At 39.5% G+C, this 13997-nt stretch overlaps 1 long non-coding RNA gene across 1 annotated transcript in view; it reads right to left on the reverse strand.

The window, feature by feature from the left end:
- Positions 1 to 320: 320 nt before the first annotated feature.
- LOC125113630 (uncharacterized) overlaps positions 321 to 13997 on the reverse strand; it is a 479447-nt gene continuing 465770 nt past the window's right edge. The window contains exons 7-8 of the long non-coding RNA XR_007131518.1: positions 7256 to 7336; positions 321 to 3479 (exon numbers count right to left, since the gene is read on the reverse strand). This is a non-coding gene — a long non-coding RNA (uncharacterized LOC125113630). The remainder of the gene's footprint in view (positions 3480 to 7255; positions 7337 to 13997) is intronic.

A 13997-nucleotide genomic window follows, 5' to 3' on the forward strand; every position in this document is an offset into this window, starting at 1 on the left:
CACGACAGGAACGCCTGCTCTGTTTTAATTGTTGCTTTAGGTCTCCATCTCTTCCATCATAGGCTGTGTCTATACTTGCTGTCATAATTTCTATATGGCTGACTTTAACGGATATTTGGATATTTGTGAGCTGTAGATGGAATGAATAAATGGGTGAAAGGACACTGGTTAAATCCTGATGATGACATACAATGAGAAAGGCAGAAGAATGATAAGCAGAAGCAAGAATATGAAAGTCTAAAATCATAAAAGAGCACGGAGTACACATACAGAAGAGAAAATATTTCCGTATGGAAATTCAATGCTCACTTCATCACACATATACTAAATTCAGAACCATATGGCTATGGAATTCGCTAGGAGGAGCAGAAAAAGAGGTGGAAAAGCTAAGAACTGTAAGGATAGACACTGTTGGTTGCTGTCTGGTAGCCATATTATAACAAAGAGCAAACCTGACTCCATACTGGATCCAGTCCTTTAGCTCTAATCCTTGTGCACTACTGCCTGTGCTTAGTCATGCCAACTCTCCACCTTTTGTACAAAAAGAATGTTGCCTAGAGCCTGAAATATACCTGACAGTTCCTTCATGTTTTGACATTTTTTCCCCTTCATATAGAGATAAAAAGTTGCCAAACAGAAAATAACAAAAAACTGTGACCAGTCCTACCTGGACAGCTGCACGAACAAGGATTTGTGCATCAAGAAGTTGGCAGCAACCAGCCACCCCAAACACACATTCCGCCTCACCCTTTTAGTATAAAAGCAGCCTGAATTCTAACCAGTAAGATCACCCTTTGGGACAGAAGTCCACTATCTTATGGGTCTGCTGCCTTTCTGAATAAAGCTGCTATTCCTTGCCCCAACACCTCCTCTCTGGATTTATTGGCCACTGCAGTGAGCCAATATGAGCTTCCACTCAGTAACAATATCTCCTGTCTCCTTCCTAACAGAACTCTGAGTGCAGAAGTTCACTTGTATTTAACCAAATGCTTCAGGGGCTGCTCATCTCCAGGCTTAGGAAGGAAGAAAGGGAGGTGGGGGTCCTGCTGTGCTAAAATAATCCTGATGTGTACATCCCTCTTGCCCAGGTTGGTGGAGATATTAGTATGTGATGCAACATACATAGCCATGTGCTTATGACCAGTAGAAACTTCATTTATATTAATTAGTCATTACCTACTAATTGGGGTGATCTCAGGCTACTATTATTACCACATAATAGTAACTGTCATATACTGAGCACATGCCATGAACAGTAACAAGCACTTTAGACAACTCATGTATAAAGGAGCCCTGTGAGCGATCTCTTCTCCGGGGCAAGGGTTTAGGACTGGCTTAATTTCTAGACAATTTATTTTAATTTGCATTAGCTAATCCATTTTGTTCAATAACTCAATCACTCTTTGACCCTTGTGGGAAGAAAGAGAAAAAACCTATTTATTACATATCAAGGTCACATGAAAGAAGATTCTTTATGACCAGATATTCTTCCCCAGGTAGATTTCAGTACAGATTGCAGTATTGATTTCAATGAACTTACCTTGGCAAAAGCTTGACTGCTGCAGGCCCGTCATTTGAGTCACACGTTAATTAATGCTCACAGCGGCTGGACCCGGCTCTCCTGTCTGCTAGGCAGCCGCCTCCTTCCCACTGCCCCCACTGCCCGGGCAGGACGAGCAGCAGCATAGCAGCATGTGGCGACCTCACCTGTGCTTCGTTATCCTATCACACAGGGCAGTATGCACCTTAAGATCCCGAAGAAAAGGCGCAAAATATTCTAGTAATGTTTAGAAATAATTTGTGACGTGCGCGAGGAAACTATGCCGTCTTCAGAACACAGTCTCAGGCATGTCGAACTTCATTTTCTCTGGACTGAAAATGAAAATGGTCCGCCTCTTCCTCCGACGACGTGGCTGTTAGTGCCTGGTTCACCCTCACAGCAGCAGCAAGACCGGCGCCTTCATGACGTAGCTTCCGGTCGCGAATGCGGATTGCCATGCTCCTGCGCTCCAAGAACTTCCGGTACTCGGGGGGTCCACGAGGTCTTTTTAACGCAAGAGGTGCTCGCTTTGCCTCTAGGTTAAGGACCCTGCTCACCTACCCGAGAGGCAGTCCCCAAAGGCGGTGATAATAAAGAATAGGTAGAAGAGTTCGCAGCTGAAGCCAGAAGAAGTGATCTACAAGCACCCACAGTGCCGCTGTATCAAGCGCAGCATGCCCACTGCACTGCAGGACTTGCAAAAGAGGTATTGGGAAATATATCAGCACTGCCCTGGGTGCACAATTGCGTAGGAGGAAAAGAAGCAGAGGGTTTTTTGTGCCCTTCACTTGGTACAAAGCTCTGTCATCAGCGCCACGCTAGTCATTTGCGGGCTCCAGTTCATCTGGAAACGTGGGCAGTGGTTTGAATGCAGTGATATTTCGCCTCCTGTAACTATAATCCTGCTGATCTTTCTGTGCCTTGAGGGTCTCTGTCTTTTCACTTTCACTGCAGTGATGTTCTGAATCCACTTCAGTTCAATATGCAGTGACAAAACGGAGATCCAGTGGCTGAAGAGTAAGAAGCCCATGTGTGAGCGGAGTCTGCCATGAGAAGGGATAAAGTTGGTCTCTGGGGGCTCCCCTCGATGCTCTGAATGAACCCCTTCGTCAGCTTGCAGTTTAAGCGACTTCAAATGAGACCCTGGAAAGGCGACCCAGAGTTCTCTGTGAGGCCCTCTCATCGTGCTGGAACTTGTTAACGCACTATTTATTTGGGGGTTGGAACCGGTATCAACAGCCTATACATGGAACCTAAAACTCTGCTGCTTGCAGCAAGCATAGTTTTATATATTTCTAGTCACAGTTGGCAGATTTCCCACACTAGTATCTGGGTGGTGCTCTGATCATTGTCACTGTCCAATAAGGAAGGCATATGGCGACATGAAAAAGCCAAATGTCGTTATCTTCCTGCAGTTAGGCGTTTTACCTTGCATTCTCTAAGATGTGTGAGATATTACAAGTGCTGTTAAAATACGGTGTGCAGAGCTGCTTTTCTCACTCATAAAGAAAACAAGCCAATCCAGTGAACAAGAATTCTGCAAGGGGTGGTTTCAGGGAGTCCCATTGACCCTGTGACTCAGGAGTGACACCTCTGTCAAGAGGGACCTTGATCCAGGAGCATGTTCATACCGCCATTGCTCCAACACTGCACTGGGCAGCAGGGGGCCCCAGGAACACTCCCCCCACTAGGAGGTGGCTGTCCCTGTCACTTCAGGCAAGTCTGCACAAGTTCATGTGCAAACGTTCATGTGTGTTTTAAAGTGAGTCGTGTTGTTCAGGTGATGTAACTATGTAATGGGCTTGTGCAGCAAACAAGTTATTTTTTAGAAACTAAGATTTCAGAGGAGAGGGGAGAGCATTTGGTGTCTTCCTCCCCTGGGATTTATTGTGAAGGTATTGCCTATTGGAGAATATCTCAATCCAAAGAACAGTCATTCCTGTGTGATCAGAAAGAAAGAAAGAAAAATTAATGCTCATGGACAGCCATGAAAGTGGTAGTGAGTCAGAGCACGATCTAAATACACATGGAAGATATAGGTTATAACAGACCCTCTTCTTGATAAAGGCCCAGAGGGCCCTCCTTCCAGGTCCTGCCCACGGAAAGGCTGGATTCTCCAAGGCCCCACGCCCTGAAAGTTGTTTTATCTGAAAAAAGGGGTACATCAATTTATTACCTTAACTACAGTCTAACCACAGGGACCTCCTTGAACTTTTCAACCTGCCCAATACTGTCCCCTCTTTAGTCCTTTCTTTACACTCCATGTTCTCACTGGCCACCTGGCTCTTCCCCAAGATATCCCTTGATGCATTTCATGATATCTTTCAATTTACCTAAATTTTATACTGCCAAAATTAGCAATGTCTCTATATAAATTACCAGTCCTGTTACTCTGTCATCTTAGCTGAGTTATTTTTCAGAATGGAATTTGTTCCTAAGCAGCTTCTACTCTTACATCTTTACTCTGGGTCACTCCAACTGGGATATAAATTCTCTGAGGGCCAGACTTTCTCATGCTGTTCTTTATTTCCTCAGCGCCCAAAAGTGTACCTGGCACAAACTTGGTACTCGATAAATAGTGCTGAATAAGCAAATATATTGTATTTATTTTAGCGATAAAACATTTTAAAATAAATTAGTTTCTTATCAATATATGTTTTAAACCACTGTAATTTGAGTAAGTTCTGCATTTTCGTTCTCAGATTTGTCCATGTTGGGGTAAGGGAGAATGTTCTTAAATATATTAGGCTTATTGTAGAAGTCAGGACCTTGAGATCTACATCCTTCTTTAAGGCCCTTCTAGCACTCCTCCCACTCCCCCATGTGTTAGGTTGCCTCTGGCACTTCCCAGGTTTATGTGGCAGAAAAGAAGAGAGTTGCAGCACAAGAAACATCTTACTTAACTCTGGCACTGACCTGGCATAGGTACTTTCTGGGCTTGGTGGCTATTAAGAGTAACTCTGTTTCTTAGGGAGTGGTTGTGGTTTCTTCAGACAGCATTTCTTTGTTGCTGGGAATCTCTCACTGCAGCTACTCTAGAGCGGGGAAAAGTATCTTTCCCCAATGCTACCTACAAATCTCTGCTGTCCCAGCCCCTGATTTCCTTGGTCCACTTCTAACAGGATAACATGATGGAGGATAATGTGAAAAAAAGAATATGTGTATATATGTATGACTGGATTACCTTGCTATACAGTAGAAATTGACAGAACACTGTAAGTCAACTATAATGGGAAAAATAAAAATAAAAAAAAAACTGACCCCTCTATTTATTCTCCCTTACTCAGCCTTCAGAATAACTAGACAGCTATGACTTCTCACTTTTAAGCTTTGTCACACTTTGACCCAGCCTGTGCTTTCCTGGACAGACTCCAAGTAATACAAGTAAAGCTGTATGAATCTTCTCCTTATAGCACTGTCTAAAGCCATACCTGAAGAAAATGCAAAATATTGTCTAAATATGGAAATTTGTGGAATATTACTTTCCACAGCCCCTTTCCCTTCAAGCCCCATTATCTTTGCTTCCGTCCTTGAACTGCACTCCAATTGGCCCTTGAGTTGTATCAAGAGAATTCACTTACACCAAAGCTTCAGTGAACCACAGAGGCCTTATTCAGGATTTTGTAGGAGTAGCAGAGGCAATATTGAAATCATACCACTGACAATAACCAACTCAAACATCCTACACACAAACCTTTCTCTATCATGTTAGACAATTCAGGCCTCTCAATTTCTTGCTACCTAGTTTGCCTACATATGATCAAAAATTTTCAGCGTAACAGAGTTCTCATAGTGGTTCAGTGGGTTAAGAACCCAACCCTGTCTCCAGGAGGATGGGGGTTCAATTCCTGGTCTCACCACAGTCTCTTTTAATGGGTTGAGGGTCTGGTGTTGCCGCAAGCTACAGCATAGGTCATAGATGTGGCTCAGATCCAGCATTGCTGTGGCTGTGGCATAGGCCAGCAACTGCAGCTACAATTTGATCCCTAGCTCAGGAACTTCCATATGCCATACATCCAGGCATTAAACAAATAAACAAACAAAACAAAAAAAACCCACACCATTTCTATAAAAAGGATACATCCTCAAAGAAGGACAGTCATGTTTATAAATTACAAAGTTTCTTTCTTGCATAAATGTACATGTACATGAATGCATATATATATTTACATTAACAAAGCAATACATGATGGATTGCTTCACATCTTAATATGAATTACAATTCTGAAGATGCAGAAAAGTTGAAAGTTACAAGGTCATCATTACTTTAAATACTATGTGCTTGCACATACACACACACACAAAATATGGAGCAAATGTCAACCTCAACTCCCACTGTCTCAGATGTGACCACTTTAGCAGTCTGGTGTGTTGCCAAGTGTTTTAAGGCTAATGCAGACATTTGCATGCCTGCATATAAATATGTGTGCAGTTTTTATACAATCATATGAAACACGTTGGTCTATAAGTTGTTTTTCTCTGTTAACAATGTATGTCCAATGTCTTCTTGGGAAGTACACACACAGCAGTTTATTTTTATGGCTGCAGAGAATTCGCTTTCATGAATGCAGCATAATTGACTCAGGCTATGCTGGCCACACATTCCCCCTCCCACAACTGTTTCTCCCATCTTTGACAGCACCTACTCTGTGATGAGCACAACTTCAAAATATTTTGACTATGTTGTCTTTATTTTTCCCCATGAACTTTAGAATAATTTTTAAAAGTTCAAAGAAAAACAAATGTCCCCCTGAGATTAACACGGTAGAAAATGGTGATATTAATCTGAGGGTGAATTAGCATCTTAAAATGTTGTCTTACCATGCAGGAATATGGCATACTTTCACACTCACTCATGCTTAGGTTGTTTGTTTGATTGACTTTATGCCCTTTGAGAAAGTTCTTGGTTTTTAATCTTAAATGTCAGACATGAGCAATGATAAATGGGTACTTAATGTGTATCTCAGAAAGTTTCATGATTCAGTCCATAACCCAATTTCTCGATTAAAAAAAAAAAAAATCAAAAAAGCTGCCTTTGGGAGTTCCCATCGTGGTACACCAGAAACAAATCCGACTGACTAGGAACCATGAGGTTGTAGGTTCGATCCCTGGCCTCGCTCAGTGGGTTAAGGATCCAGCGTTGCCATGAGCTGTGGTGTAGTTCACAGATGTGGCTCAGATCTGGCATTGCTGCGGCTCTGGCATAGGCTGGCAGCTGTAGCTTCGATTAGGCCCCTAGCCTGGGAACCTCCACATGCTGCAGGTGTGGCCCTAAAAAGACACACACACACACACACACACACACACAGGCTGTCTTTGTGTTCTTACTTCTGAAATAATTCCAGTTTTTATTTTAATGGTTTTAATGGGATGTCAACTTTTTTCATTTCCATTACTTTATTCATAATGCAAATAATCTAAATTGTAGGACTATATCTTTTTCCCCATAAGGCTCAACAAAGCTATTAAAATTTTGAATGAAATAAGTCACCTAACATGTGTAGTTTTTTTTGTGAATTGATTCTACACAATAAACTTTGCTTGTCAGTGTTAGCAGTCCTAAGCATTTCTTCTAAATTGAGTCTTCTTAATGAAATATCCATGAGGGGTCAATCAGGGCAGTGATAAAAATTGGTCCTGTTTTTAAAAACAATTGTCTGTGTTTTCTATCATTGTTGATGGTAAATGCATATTGGAGGAAGAAGTTGTACTTACTTGCAATAGGATTCTTTTCCATTGGGTCTTCTTCTGGCCTCTCGGTTGCTGCTATGGGAAATTTCTCTGAAACAGTCTTGACTGGAACAGGAAAAGAGAATTGTAAACCCAAATTAGCTTCCTCTCTGTTTTTCCTCCCTCTGAAGAATCTAAACATAGATAGTTGTGCCAGACCATTACCTGAAATAATCAAATAATCTAGATAATTATTTCACATTTGTTCCATAAAATTTTGTGTTCAGATGGAAGATTTCTTTCCAAAATGCCCAGGAAGATACTGTGTTGTGAAACACTGTTCATGTTCCTTGTCAACCATCAGCCCAGAATATATAGTTATGAAGAAATTGGAGTTATATTTGAAACTTTAAGCATGTACACCATACACAAATGACAAGAATTCTGTTGTCTAATTTTAGCATTTAAACGATCTATCCATTCATTTTGGTGGGAAAACAAAAACCACGCTCCTTGTTTTAATTGGGAGGGATTTACCAGAAGGAAATGGATATTTAAAATGCTGTTTATAAGGGCAAATAAAAGTCAGGGCGTGCTACTGCTGGCTTCCAGGAACTCAGGAAGTGTGGAATTTGGGAAAATGGTGCCGAATCTCTCAGATGCCTACAGCACTGAAGCAGGTGATTAAAAGAAGCTCACCCAGAAGATGCTGCAAAACTGTCTACAGTTGAGCGAACATCTCGCCTGTCCTTCAAAATCTTGTCACGAATCCTTTTGTTAGAATTAAATTTAAAGCATATGGCAAAGGAGTATGGGAAGTGTAGATATAGGGAAGATCTTAAAAGGGCAAGGATAGTACTCATTATCAACAGACAATGTCTCACCCAAATATCCACTAGCATCATTCCTAAGATTGAAGTGTCCCATTAGACACCTATTACACACATACTTATTTGAGGTTTGATCAATACTCCTTAACTTTCAACTTGATGTGGACTCATCTGGATGCCCTGATCCCAATTTGCAAAATCCTAAATTAATACTTTCTCAATCAGCAGCCCCTGTTGACGGTACCCCTTTTGACTTAGAAAATGGTGTAAAAAAACCCCTTTCCAGAACTGGCCCAGCAGAGCTGATATATATCCTCTCTATTTTCATTTCCTTCTACTACAACAGTGGGAGAATGAGTTATAAAACTTGGCTAGCACTTCCCCTAGCAACAAACCAAATTAATACAGCCTCATTTCTCTTGGGTCACATTTCTATACAAGAAGATTAACATGTTTTCAAGACTGGCTAGGTGGTTTTGGATAACTGAAACTCTGTCAGTTTTATTGAATCACTCATGGAATTGATTTGAATCTTGTAGAGAGTGCTTTCCATCTTTAAAGGCTCAATTTGATTATTCACAGATGGACTTCATGCAGTTTTCAAAATATATTATCTGTCTGTATTTCAATGAGCCTGGATGTTTGTATAATCCTGGATGGGTTCCAGCAACATCATTCTGAGTCACTATGAGAATCAAGATCCAAAAACTTTAGGCAGCAAATTTCCATTTATACCTCCTAATTTTCAGCTCCAGACGCCTGTAAAATGACTTCATATGAATTCTAAGTATTTGTTAATATTAAAAGCTATACTATAATTAAAAAAAAAAACCTTCGAACTAAAATTATTTTGTCTTCTGTAAAAGAGAAAGAGGGCAAATTGTTAGCATGGAACAAATCCAGAAATTCAGACTAAAACTAACAAGAAAGTCACAAGTTAATGTTACTCTACTTTGAGTCATTTAAAGAAAACTTCCAAATTAAACATCAATTATCCAGTTTTTAATTTTTTTGAATAATAATTTTCTGAATTTGCTTGGTACACAAGAACATATTCTGCCACTATATGAATTCTGTGGTCATTAAAATCTATATATTATAGAAGGTATAATAATATAAAAACCATTTGTGATATAGTGGTAGGTAAAACAGATTTCAAAATAATACATTCTGATCCCATTTCTATTAAAAAAGTAAAAGGATAAATTGCATTCTTAGAAAACCATTAGTTATCTATGGCTAGTGATAGTATGATTTATTCTAATATTCCTGTGACTTTCTGCAGTTTCCTATATAACTTTTGTTATTAAACATTTATTTTCAAGGAAAAGAACCAGTGTTTATTTGGAAGTTCTCCCCAGAGGATCAACTAATCCTCTCCTCTTAAATGTACACATTACAAGTAATTTTTGACAAAAATACAATGACATTTCTGTAGAAAAGGGTCACCTTTCCAACAAATTAACTCAAGGTGGATTTTAGGTATTAAATTTAAAATTATAAAACTCCTAGAAGACAAATTTGTGGGGAAAAAAAAAACTTTGTGATCTTGGGTTAGGTAAAGATTTGCTATGATTGTAAACCATTTTTAAAAATGAAGTGATAAATTGAACTTCATCAAAATTTAAAGCTCCTTCCAGTTGAAGTCACTACTAGGGATTGGGAGGGAATATTTACAAATCATATATTATAGAGAACATGTAAAGAATATATAAGGAATTCTCAAAATTCTAACAACAAAACAAACACTGCAGTAAAAAAAAACTCGGCAAAATACTGAACAGAATCTCATGAAAAGATGTTCATGATTATGTCATTTAAAAATACAATCTAAACTTAGAGTAACATGCAACTACCTATCTATTGTAAAAACGAAAATTAAGAAATCTTACCATAACAAGTCTTGGCCAAGATATGAAAAAGCTGGAATACCCTAACAATGTAAAATGACACAAACGCTTTGGAAAACAGTTTGGCAGTTTCTTAAAATGTTAAACAAATACCATATAACCCAGTCATTCACCTTCTAGGTATTTACAGAAGAGTAATGAAACAATATGTCCATTAAATACATGTGCATAAATATTCATAGAAACTTTATTTGGAATAGCCTCAAACTGTAAACAACCCAACATTCCATCAACAGGTGAGTGACTGCATCCACAGATATGCAATCCCAGATACAGAACCATGTATGAGGGTTCTGACTAAAATTTATATGCAGATTTTTTTCAACTGGGTGAAGGGTTGATGCCCTTAAACCTCCCATTGTTCAAGGATCAACTGTATATATAAAAACTTTCCAATGTGGATTCATTCTTTAAATATGTACATTTTAATATATATTAATTATAACTAAATACACACACACACACATCTATACACATGCATATGGTGCCATCCAAAAGAAAAGAATACATGCTTGTATTGGTTATCTATTGCTATGTAACAAATTTCCCCAAATTTTAATGTCTTAAAACAACAAATATTTCTGGGTATCACAAATGTGGGAATTGCCTAGCTGGGTGATTCTTTCACAGTATCTCATGAGGTTGCGAACAGGATGACAGGCAGGGCTGCAGTCACCTGAAGGTTGGGCTGCATCTGGAGGTTGCTCTTTCAAGATGGTTCACTTTACATGGCTATGGACAGATGGCCTCAGTGCCTCTTCAGGAGTGCCCCACCCTAAAGCTGCTCTAAATCCTTCAGACCAAACAATTCAGGTGAGAACAAAAAGGAGGCCATGCTGGAGTTCCTGTCATAGTGCAGTGGAAATGAATCCATGAGGATTCAGGTTCGATCTCTGGCATCGCTCAGTGGGTTAAAGATCTGGTGTTGCTGTGAGCTGTGGTATGGATCGGAGACCAGGCTCAGATTTGGCGTTGCTATGGCTGTGGTGTAGGCTGGCAGCTGCAGCTCAGATTCAACCCCTAGCCTGGGAACCTCCATGTGCTGCAGGTGCGGCCTTAAAAAAAAAAAAAAAAAAAAAAAGAGGCCATGTTGCCTTTTAAGCATATCATTATTTCTGAAATATTCTATTGGTCACATAAACTGACCATTATTTCTGAGACAGTCTATTGGTCACACAATCTACAAGGGCATGAATCCCAGGAAGCAGGGATCACTGCAGCCATCTGGGAGCCTGACTCTGACAAATGCTCATTGTAGACGACAGTCATGTTTAAATGTGAAAGTGAAAGTTTCTTTGTGTTCCCTCAAAGTTAGCATTTTCTGCTTATAAGGATTTCACACACACAAAAAAAATCATGCCTATTGTTCCCATTTTTTTCTTCACTTAATACATATAGACATCCTTCCTTGTATGAATTTGCTAATATACATGTATCTCATCATTTTTTTGTTTTTTTTAAAAAGTTGTAATTAACATAAAATGAACCATGCATAAAGTAAAAAGAAAAGAAAACAAAAACACTTAACATGCTAATTTAAAACATAAGAAATCAGAGTTCCCGTTGTGGTTCAGCACGTTACGAACCTGACTAGCATCCATGAAGATGTAGGTTTGATTTCTGGCCTTGCTCAGTAGGTTATGGATCCAGCGTTTTTATGGGCTGTGGTGTAGGTCACAGATGCGATTCAGATTCTGTTTTGCCATGGCTGTGGCATAGGCCAGATGCTACGGCTCCAATTCGACCCCTAGCCTGGGAACTTCCCTGTGCCACAGGTGTGGCCCTGAAAAGCAATAAATAAATAAATAAGCTTTTAAAAAATAAAAATAATAAATTGACCTATCTCAGTAATTAATTTTATGCACCTTGGTGTGTTTCTGATCAATCCTATTGATTGGGACTTTCAATTGCAACAGAAATTGAAATAAAACTAGTCCAACTAAAAAAAAAAATGTAAGTGGCTGGGGGTAGAATTTATCGCCACGGGAATTCTTGCTTCTCTACACACTGGAGACTTCTTATATACTATCTTCCTTATCTTTAACTGGCTGAAAAAAAACTCAAAAATACCACTGCTTCTATCATGTGTGTCCACTAATAGTCCCTGCCACCAGAGGCATGTATCTTCAGCTAGGCAAGGCCTGTATTATGTGTCCACCCCTTAATGCTGGTGGGGCATGGAGTGGGGGAGAGGGTTCATTCCATCCAAACCTCACATAATGAATTTCCTTAGGAAAAGAGACTTTCTTACCAAAAAGGAAAAAGGGAATCTTGACATACATAGCCTATCCATTTGAGGGGTCATGGAATAAATAGCCTTCTATATTTTACAGATGATTAAATACCTGGTTCTGTTTTCAGGACTTAACCCCTACTAAATAATTTTGTTAAGTAATCCTTCTCTGTTAAGACTACTTTTTTTTTTTTTTTTTTTTGCCACACTAGGGATCGAACCTGCACCACAGCCGTGGCAACGCTTAACTTGATGTGCCACCAGGGACCTTCAGGACTGCGTATCTTAAGTGTGAAGGTCAATTGTGTCAAAATACCATGGGCAGCTATAATCATTTTATGGTGGATATTTTCTAACTGAAAACAAAAATTTGGAGATACCTACATGCTTTTAGAGACACTTAATGAAAGCTGCTTTCCAGTATAATCTCTCTTATCACAGACACAATCTCCAAGACTGTGTTCTCAACTGGACTTGATTAAATCTGTGCTTTTACTGTTTCTTTGTTTAGCTTAAAATAACTGCACTGACGCAATTAAGGCTGCTTCCAAGTAGTGCCTGTGGCAATAACACTCCTGTCTACACAGCCTGTTCTCAAAATTGTGACCATACACAATACGAGAAAGAGGAAATTTAGCCCAGGAGAGCAATGTTTATGTTTTCATAATACCAAAGTCACTCGGTACTTACTTTTGAATTACCATGGTATCTGCTTTGGTTAATTTGAGTAAAGCTGCAATTTTTAAAGGCCTATATGTTTTGAGTATGTAAGTGCTAATGTTGTAAAGGAGGTTTATAAAGTGTGATTGAAGTACATGCCTCGTTAAAAATAAAAAAGTATAGCCAGAAAAAGCAGAAGAGGTGAGAGAATTCTGAAAGCTTCCGTCCAGATCTTGTTTTACTGAAAGAAACATCATCCCTGGAACCCAATCTGAAAATAACATTTCAGAAAGATTTTTGTCAGGGCTGTTTGGGCTGGAGAAGGAACCTTGGAGTGGCTTAATCACAGTCTTCAAATGTATGAGGGGTTTCTATGAAATTGAAATGTATTACTTTTTCCCTTTCCATGGTGAATTGAATGAAATAAAATAGCATTAAATTAAGTCAGAGGCAATTTAGGTTGGACATAATGAAGAACTTCTTGGCTATCAGAATTGTAAGGCAGCAGAATTCCTCCAAGGGAAGCTGGAAACTATTTGTTCTCTGTGGTCAAAAAAAAAAAAATGCTTTTTAATTAAAAAATAAAGAAAGAAAAAGGAAAAAAGATAGAAAAAGGGAGTGTTTTTCCTAGTTCTCTCAGCCAAAATGGTTGTATCTCCTCCACAAGTCATTGGTGTCACTTTTACTTTGTTGATTGTCACTCTCGCCCTTTGTCTTAACCATTTGTCTTGAACAAGGGAGACACTGCTTTAACTTTGGACACAAAGTTTCTAAACCACTGCCAAGGACAGACTGAAAAGAAATTGAATATACAGCTTGGAGCTGTATATCCAGAGCTGCTGATCTCCTCCATGTGGTAGAACGTAATAACTCAGAATCCAGGACATGTGGTGAAGCCAGACAGTTGTATAATTTGGGGACCACATGACTGGATCATGTCCTTTGTGTGGGAGGGAAAGTAGTATCAGGACAGCAAATGAGGACATGGGGCAAGGACACACATCCTCCTTTTTCTGAGTGGCGCCAGCATGGCCTGGCTAACAAGGCATAGACACGCTAGGGTGCTCCTGGTGTTAAAGACAGGATGGGAAGAAGCAAGTTCATCAAAGAGGGAAGTGGCCCCGGAGATGCTGCTCAGGTCTGGTGACGAGCTT

Source organism: Phacochoerus africanus, chromosome 13, assembly GCF_016906955.1.
Source record: "Phacochoerus africanus isolate WHEZ1 chromosome 13, ROS_Pafr_v1, whole genome shotgun sequence".
NCBI lineage: Eukaryota > Metazoa > Chordata > Mammalia > Artiodactyla > Suidae > Phacochoerus > Phacochoerus africanus.